Raw genomic sequence first — 9,697 nt, 5'->3', positions numbered from 1 at the left:
AATTCATTTTATAACATTTACTCAGAATGATCCACCAGTGGACAAGACTGCAGCCATGATGGTTGCTTCACTCCCTTACCTGCTGACCATTTAGGTAACGTCATGCTTACCATTAAGTTATGGCTACTGGTTGTTATTATTCACTTGAGGCAGGCAAGAATAGACCATGAATAGCTATATCCTAGTGTCACTGATAGGTAGATTATACCCAACCTGAGATAAAGGTTGCCCTCCCCCCTCAAAAAAAACCCAACCCCAGCCCCACAACATGTCTTAAATACTAGAAAGGTTAGTACATTATTTATTTAAAGAATCAGGGGGATATTCTACAGATTGGATTTCATTCATAGATACAGAGAAGAAGAATCTGGCCTGATCTGTTTTTAAATGGGGTGGGGTGGGGGACAGAAAGATCAAAACATTTGACTTAGTCTTGTCAGACAATTTGAAATAAACAGAATGAGAAATAAAACCAATTAATTATGTATTTATAAGTACCCAACGCTAAACGACTACCCCTAATGTACATTGTATAGGTAAGGTAAAGGTCCCCTGTGCAAGCACCGGGTCATTCCTGACCCATGGGGTAACGTCACATCCCGACGTTTTCTAGGCAGACTTTGTTTGTGGGGTGGTTTGCCAGTGCCTTCCCCGGTCATCTTCCCTTTACCCCCAGCAAGCTGGGTACTCATTTCACCGACCTCGGAAGGATGGAAGGCTGAGTCAACCTTGAGCCGGCTACCTGAAACCAACTTCCGTTGGGATCGAACTCAGGTCGTGAGCAGAGCTTTTGACTGCAGTACTGCAGCTTAACACTCTGCGCCACGGGGCTCGTCAATGTACATTGTAGCAGACTATATTTAGTATTATGAGTCTTTGACAAGAGTTTTCAGGATGCCTTCTATTAGGAGACTATTTCTGTCATTCATTTTGGGCCTCTAATTGCATAGGAAGCCAATATCAGCACAGAAACTATAGTGCACAGTTTTCTTTAACATAACAAAATGTTCTCCAGAAAGGTGCTGTTATAGTCTGGTGCCATCAAACACATGACATTATTCCCCGCCGCCCCCGCCCCCTACATTGTCTTGGGACAACCCATTTAGTGCAGGGGTTAGCCATCTTTTAGCAGCTCTCACATCATTATTATGATTAAAAATATATTTGTTCAGGATGGCTATGGTGTACAACACCACACAGAACAACGGTTCAGTGGATGTTTCCCAGGAAATAAACCTTACTGATTTCCATAAGATTTATACTTAAGGAAGCGTGAACAAGATTTCAACCTTAATTTGAGCCGGAATGAAAATAAATTGTATGATCTACAGAAATTTTGGAATAGGAGTGAAAGGTAAATCAATGCATTTAGTGAATTCCTTTGCCCAGATTAGGCATATACAGTTTTAATCTGATACTGCCTGAAAGTTGATAATGGAAAGACCACAACAGCATTCAATCAGTGCATGTTTTTGCCGTCAGTATACAGTTAGGCTATGTAAAGAGGCACCTTCCTGTGGCCAGGAACAAGTGCTGGTTTTTCTGCTATAATGTGTTCAGTCCTTCTACTGCTGCTCCAGTGACGTATGTATGGTCTCTGCATCCAGTGCTGTCCACATGAGGATTTTTTTTCCTTTAGTACCCTGCATGTCTATCTGATCAAACATTTGTCAAGTACTTTTTAAAAAATATATATTTCTTTAGACTTGAGAAACTGTTTTGAGAAGTGGGCAGGTGGCTTTGTGATTGGGAAATGAACCAATGAACACTGTGCAAAACCCTTTCAGCTGCACACTGGGAAAACATGACTCCCGTGAGGGTGATCCAAATGCAGTAAAAGGGCTCCCGCAGATGGCTCACTGCTAAAGATGCCTAGGCTCACCCTTCTCAGAGGGACGGACACATTTTATCAATGCCTGTGGACTGTTGTATATTACCTAACAGGCTAAGGGATCCACGTTCCTGCAATAAGCACTATGAAAAGTTGACCAGTCCCACACTCAACCGGCCTAGTTAATTTGCATTTCATTTGTCTAACGTTTTCTGTAGGCCAGCATATTCTGTAAAGTATATGAGGATGGCTAAGAAATCACATTAAAACAATTTTTATCAAGAGGTTAACCTGGCCACATTCCACTATCACAGAATATCTGCTAACAAAGCTGTCCATTATAGACATCCATAAATTAAAGCATCCATACATTAAATTATCTTTAAATTCTGGGAAATCAGTGGAAAGTCATTTTGATGTTTTGTGGGGGGGGGGTTTTCCAAACCTTTGCATTTTTGATAGATAGTTAATGCACGTTTTAAAAACATCAGTGCATTTATAATTTTTGCATTCCAGTTTCAGACAAATCTAGGCATCAAATCTTATGGCTGCTAAAGAATCAGTTGCCTACCTAGTTTTTTAAAACTCCAAATAAGAAAGTTTATTTCCAGATTATATCTATGTAGCAGTCTATATGACCCTTTGAAATCTTTTATTTCAGGGCTTCTTATTCTTTTTGCCTGATGCAAAGAACAAAAATCTATTCCTTAATCTCTCTCCATAATCCATATAGATCACTGTGTAGGGAGGGAATCCGAGGTCTTTTCCCTTCTCTCAGAAAAAAAAACCAGCATCATGACAGAAGAGGAGGCTAGGAAAGGATAAAGGAGGAGTTCAGACTTCCTCTTACGAGTATTGCCTCCTTAGGAGCCCAGTTGCCACTTTATGAATTGTGTCTCTCCATTTCCTAGCCAGTGATTCCCATCATATGGAACGTCATTCTGTTTCTGCTGACTCACTTGAGGAGGGGGACTAACAAAATAAGATGCAACAATAGCAACAAAAATAATACCTCCTTATGACTTAGTGGCTTCTGATGGTTGGTAGTATTAAAGTGTCTCTCTGCTATTTACTGCAAAGAATAGCATTTCAATTGCTACATCTGCATCATGGCCAGCATTGTTGGTGCCAGTGGTTAGGTTCAATCAACAGTAGCAAAGATATGACATTTTAACAAGCAGATTTTGCTATAGATGCACTGAAAACTCTGAACAGACTTTAGGTAGTCTTTTATTTATTTATTTCATATTTATTGTATTTGGTGATTGCAGGCCAGTCCTAGGAAGTAACAGATCTCCTGAGAAGCACTCTAGGCCACAGTCAAAGATTCCCTCACACCAGACACAATCCAGATGTTTTATGAAAATAAATCACACAAATATGACTTGCCAGGCTACCTAAAAAACCTGCACCCTCATAATTCTGTTCCCTAGTCCTTCCACCCCTCAACGGCGGCTGAGAAGGAGGTGTGTTCTCTGACCCGGGACTTGTGCCCATGAAGTCTGAAGTAAAGGCCAGGAAGTTTCACAAAATTGTAACTGTCATAATTCCCATATCAATACTTAGAGTTTTATTTAGAAATATATATATATATTTATAATACACTGCTGCAACTTGTTGATTAAATACAGGTGATTTTGGTGACTTGTTTACATTACGATTGTCATTGCTGGCTATTTTAAAGAGCTCTAAAGCTTGTATTTTATTTGAGTTGTTTATAGTCTGCCTGTCTCCCTGGGACTCAGGCAGATTACAAGTGAAAAGTACAGAACCTGCAGTTGCATATTTTAGGGTTACTGTATTCCTTAACATGGAAACCAGTACTTATTTATTTCATTTTATTTTTACCCGTGTAAAAATGTATTCATTATAATGGCACAACTTGCCCGTTTCATATGATTTTAGTATGGAACTAGGCTGGAATAATAATATTTAAAAAAAATACTCCTGAACTATTGTTTTGTGTGGCATCAGTCATCTCAAGAGATCAGGATGTCAAATTCCAGTGCCGTTAGGGAAAAATAGACATAAAGGTGGTAGTGACGAGCATGCACAGTGATAATTATATAATATCATCAAAGGTATCATCACAGGCTGTTTAATTCCAAGCTGTTGCATGCAGGCTATCCTCATTTCCCATTTCTCTGAATAAGAATCCCCCCCCCCCACTTAAACTCCAGCTTTCCCCTGCATGCATCTTGAGCTCCTCAATGTGCTGGCAGTTTCAACGAACTAGATTTCTTCTGAAGTTCCATGTTACTCAACATGCAGAAAGGATCCTTCTTCCACAAACAAGCATAATTGTTTTCCCCATAGAAGTCATTTAATGCTGCTGCTCCTTTCGTGCACTTGAGGCTGGCATGGCGATGGATTTAGAAGGCCTCTCTCAAGACCTAGAAGGGGAAAGCTCCAGCTAACATACTGCATTTCTGAGACAAAAATCACCCAAACTTTCTGATCTGAGAATCCAGCAATCAGAATTCATAGCAAGGACAGGTCATACAAAGACAAAAAATATAAAGTCATTTTTCAGTATGTAAAAAATGTGAAATTATGCAGCTCAGATTTAGCTGCCACGGTGTTTAGAATTTTCTTTCTTCTATAGTCCAATTTTTAATACAAAGGAAAACTGAGAGAAAGTGCCTTGAGTCATTTTAAAAATAATACTATTAACGTTTGCATAACTAAATCTGAAGTGGGAACACATTTTTAAAAAACCAGAAATTAACTACAACTTAAAGGTATCATCCTGACCATAGTTTTCACATAAAATTTTCAGATACAATCAATCCTGGAGCACATTTCTGATTACAATCTATGTCATTGAAGACCATGCTACAAAAGACTAAATAGGATCTCAAATGTGCTTTTATCATATAGAAAGGAAATGTCCTTTGAACAGTATGTCTATATGATCCTGTACTGAATCTGTACCGAGAGACCCTCATGAAGTTATTGTATTTTCTGGGAAAGGAATAGAGAACTAGAAGTCCAATTAATAAGGAATGAGTGGACATAGGCATCTAGCGGCCAACCTCTTACTTCATCACAGTATCTAGAATGTAATTGTTAATTTCAGAGAAATATCCTGATCTATGGGCATCTTTTTTTTAAAGAGAGAGATACAAACATCAATAGAATGTGCCCTTTTTAAGGTCAAGTTCAAATTCTTGCAATCTGACCGCAGTTGCCCATGTTACTCTATATCTATAAATCCTCTTATAGCATTGCTGTTGTATTTAATCAAACACAGTTTATTATATATAAAGCAATCTGAATAAAACAACATTTTTGACGGAGGTTTTGCTGAATAACCAGATTGTCTAAGGCTTGTCCCTCAAGTGATCTGCTTTGGAAGGACCACACTTGTGTCAATACCCTTGGCCATAGGACTGGTGCTTATAAGACTATCAAAATGCTAGTCGTTAAAGTTTATTATATGCTTCAAGGACTCCCTCAGGTCTTCTGTGTATACTTTCTGCACACACACACTGTTCTAGTTGTAGGAACCCTATTAGTGAGAGCCACGCGCCCCCCTAGTCAGGTTGGAAGAGGCATTCCAGGTTGGAAGACAACATTCAGCCACTGCCAGTCTGAGTAGACTTTGATGGACCAATGGTACAAGGAAACCTAATGTGTTCATGTATTCCCTTATGGCAGAGAGGAAAGCATTGCTCTTGGGACACTGTCACAATGCGAAACTTGCTCCCTTCCTCGTAGGCTGCCATAATGGGAGGTGGTGAGGAAATTGCACAGGACCACAAAAAGTCAAACACCTGGGAAGGCCTTTTTATAATCATATCATCATAGCCATGGAAGATCAAGTATCTATCTGCATAGTCCCAGACTATGTCGTTTCTTTGGGGACACTGAAATGTAAGAAAAGTGGCTTTGTACACTAGCTCATATGTAGAAAATATCAAAAGTAATATCTGCAGCAGGCACTTCTGTATAAAGAAAAAATGAGAGCAGTGAGGCGCTGCCTTAGGGACAGACTTTGGGTGCCATTCATATACCAGAATAGCCATTAGGGATGGATTCTCCTGTAAAAGGAGTATCAAAATGAATGAGAGCAGTGCAAAATTAATGTGCCTGCATTGTTCCTGTTCACATCAATGAGGTTTGTGGAGAAAAACTCTCCTGTGGATTGTGCCCTACGTGAATTAGTGGGCTGGTCTCTTGCCATGTGTTTTTTTTCCCACCTTAGGCATCAAAAAGTGTTGGGCTGGCTCTCTGAGCTATTTTGTGAGGGAAGAAAGTGGGGGACATGTACTCAGGGAACATAAGGAGTCCTGTTTTTGAAGCGGCAATTGTTTTTGGTAATGTGGGTCGAGTTAAAATAGGGGCCCTGCCTGCAATTTGACATGTGTCTTAAAAAATGACCCTGCTTCTTGAGCATTCAGTCACCAAAGCCTATGATGTCAACCATCCAGAAGCTTATGGAGCCATATAATATAGCTTCTAAAATAAAAATATGGAGTCCCCACCCCCTTCCCCACAATTAACAGACTTGGGAACATGACATCTCTGTTTATATTTCATTGCTCTTTTATCCGCCCACCCCCTCACTTCTATTTTTTTCCCCTTGCTCCCTTCCTTTCCGTGATTCAAACCATGTCTTTGCTCAATCTGTCTTTCCTGGAGTCCTGTCAAAGAAAAGGGTTGTCAATCAGTTCTCATGCAGCCCTCCTTCTCTGCACTTGTTCCTTTCAATGAGTACAAGAAGCACTCACGTGAAATGAAGGAGCAGAGGAGCCAGGAGCCAGGGTACAAGCTCGTGAGCCTGTAGACTCTGCCCAGCAACAACAGGCAAATGTCTGGTAGATGTGCAGTTGCATCCTAACTGAACACTGTTCACCAGAGACTAGAACAAATGAAGTCAGCAGGACTTGACACAGAGGTTAGGGAGCACCCCAGTTATTTATGAAGATGGATTGTATATTATTTTTAGAAGTGTTGACCAATATCAGAAACAAGATGCAGGGTTAGGAGGGTCATAAGTAAAACACAATATAGCAGCTGTCATGGTCTTACTGGTACTTATCACATAAGCATCTGGCTGCATGTTCCATCCATTGCCTCGGCATACGTGAGTTACATGAGCAGGCTAGTGGTTGATGACACCTAAAATAAGAGACTATTTTGCCTATCTCTCTTCCCTCCTCCCTTTATATTTGTCATAGGTTTAGGACCACAAAGGCACCAATGAAATCCCCCAAACATACACAAAACATGTTGCTGTGTGCCATATGCCTATGTAATACAAACATACAATGGGAACCAAAAGTATTGAACTTGGATTGAGATATCAATATTCAAAGCAAAGCAAATCCATATTTTTGAGGAACTTAGGTCAATCACATTCTCTCAGTTTCTCAACTGTAAACTAAGAACACAGATAACATACTTCACCAGGGCTTTTAGGAGGGTTCTTGACCCAAGACCACCATTTCATGTAAGTGCAGGGGTTCCAGTGAGCACATGGAACTCCTATGTGCATAAGCATTCCTAATTCCTTCAATAGAGAGTACCACATACACAAAGGGGTGCCCCACAGAGTCCACTGCTGTTGAAGTGAATAAGGACACTTACATTTGCAGAAATTCTGTGACTATATACAAGCTCTGGACTGTGGCATACATATATAAATGAAGTTACACACTCCATTGAAATAAATGGAGATTAAGCACATATAATTGGCCTGGTTTGCTTTCTAAAATTGTAATAGCTATGATCTTAATATACACACATCTGTAATAGAAATAATATATGGATCTGTTTTGAGAGAAAATTAAAATTGTACTATTCAAAAAGAAAAAAATTAATATATATTCATATGTTTGAATACCACCTGATTATTATAAAAACATTCCTGAATTCCCTCAGATTAGGTTTACTTACCAATTGTAAAATTTAGATAAGGAGGGCAGAACTCCCTTATTATTGAATGAGCTGGATATCAGGTCATCCTGATTTTGAGCTCAGAAAATTGGAGGAATCTAATCCATAGCTCAATGCAAATGTATCAAAAGGTGTGCCATATTTGTTTTGTTTTATTGTCTGGAGGAGGGAGAGAGAGCATGCTGTATGTTGTAACCAGTATTTGTTTTTCTTTTAAAAAACTGAAAATAATTTCCCCCGAACAACAATTTTCCCAATAATCTGATCTCCTTTTTGCTATATATTTTTGCAACTGAACAAAATGACACAAAAGTCCTTTTTAAAAACTCGTGTTTCCTTAGGCAAGCTAAAACAAAGTGAATCAAAAGAATATATTCCAAAAATTGGGCAATAAATTAGTAAACTTAGAAACGGTTCAGAAAAGGAGGCCCATTTTTTAAAACTGTTGAAATAACAGGAACTTTGGCTTTTTAAGCCCCCATGAAAGAAGTGGTAGTTTTGCAGGAGTGTTTGGGTTGGCAATAGAGGTACCATATTACGTTATTTTAAACATATGAATTTTATATAGATAGTTGCTGTGATCTAGTAATACTGCATGATGCACTGTTGTTTGCAAAATGTGCTTTGTAGTTCCAAAAAGGAGCTGGGCATGGATGGTTCCAAACAACAACCCTTGTATGCAGCCTCCAGGGTTAAGATGTTGGGTTGAATTACTGTACATGTCCGCTAATAGATGGCTTTGATACAGATGATTGTGTGCCCAGGGGATGGGGACAGACTGATTCTAGACTCCCCCTTTCCTCTGCCAACAGGTGATACAACTGGATGCCCGTATTTTAGAGAATGACGAGCATAATTATTTGCATATCTGCGCTATGGACCCTGATCCAACAGAGCGTTAACCATGACTAACTCTCTATTGGAGTGTGGTAATGGTAATTTAAATAATATATATATTTATTGATATATCCTTAACATTGTAATATTGTTCTAAATTGGGCCTATAGAAATTTAGCAATTTATGATTGTTTATTATTTATTGTGCCAAGCCCAGTACAAAAGAGAGATCCCTATCAGAATGGCTTACACTCCTTTACTTTACAAAGTAAGGAAAGAAATGGGATGGGGAGATAAGATGGTAAGATTCAGATATTTATATACATAAGTGTTTGATATATCATTAGTATAATCATAAACAGCGTATTCCTTCCCAGCAAGTTAAAAATAAACTAGTTATATATACATACACATTATATACACATTATATACACAGTTATATACACATACACACACACGTGTGTGTGTATGTGAAGTGCCGTCAAGTTGCAGCTGACTTATGGCGACTCCGTAGGGTTTTCAAGGCAAGGTAGTTTGCCCTTGCCTACCTCGGTGTAGCAACCCTGGACTTCTTTGGTGGTTTCCCATTAAAGCACTACGGTGTGTGTGTGTGTGTATACACATTTAATATTATTTTATCAGAATATTCTGAGTATATATTTTAACAGGGGTGTTGACCAATGAAACATTTGAGTTGGTGAATCATCTGTTTTTAATCAAGTAATTAACTGATTACGCTAAACAAATTTGTATATTACTAAAAACTCATTATAGGTCATTGAGAGGGTAGTGCATAATTTCTGTTAATATGAGATCCCTTACAATTTGATACAAAACTTAATAAACAACTCATTATTAGAAGAAAAAGTCATTTTTAGTATGTTGTTGTTCCCCAGCAAAGGGATTTGGAATATAGAATATTTTCTTTTACAATAGCATACTCGAACCAGTAAGACTTAAAAACGAACATGTTCAAGTCCCATCAATATTTTGAAAGATCTGACTTTTCAAAAAGTATTGACTTGATTTCAGTTTAGCACTGTCAGCATAACTGGTCTGTGTTTTATTACTGGAAGACATAGCATAGTGGTTTCACTGTAAAAGGAAAAAAATCTCCTTTTAGATGCC

The sequence above is a fragment of the Euleptes europaea genome, chromosome 6 (genome assembly GCF_029931775.1).
Source record: "Euleptes europaea isolate rEulEur1 chromosome 6, rEulEur1.hap1, whole genome shotgun sequence".
Taxonomy (NCBI): domain Eukaryota; kingdom Metazoa; phylum Chordata; class Lepidosauria; order Squamata; family Sphaerodactylidae; genus Euleptes; species Euleptes europaea.
The sequence above is the reverse complement of the archived record's forward strand: the minus strand, read 5'-3'. Positions refer to the sequence as shown.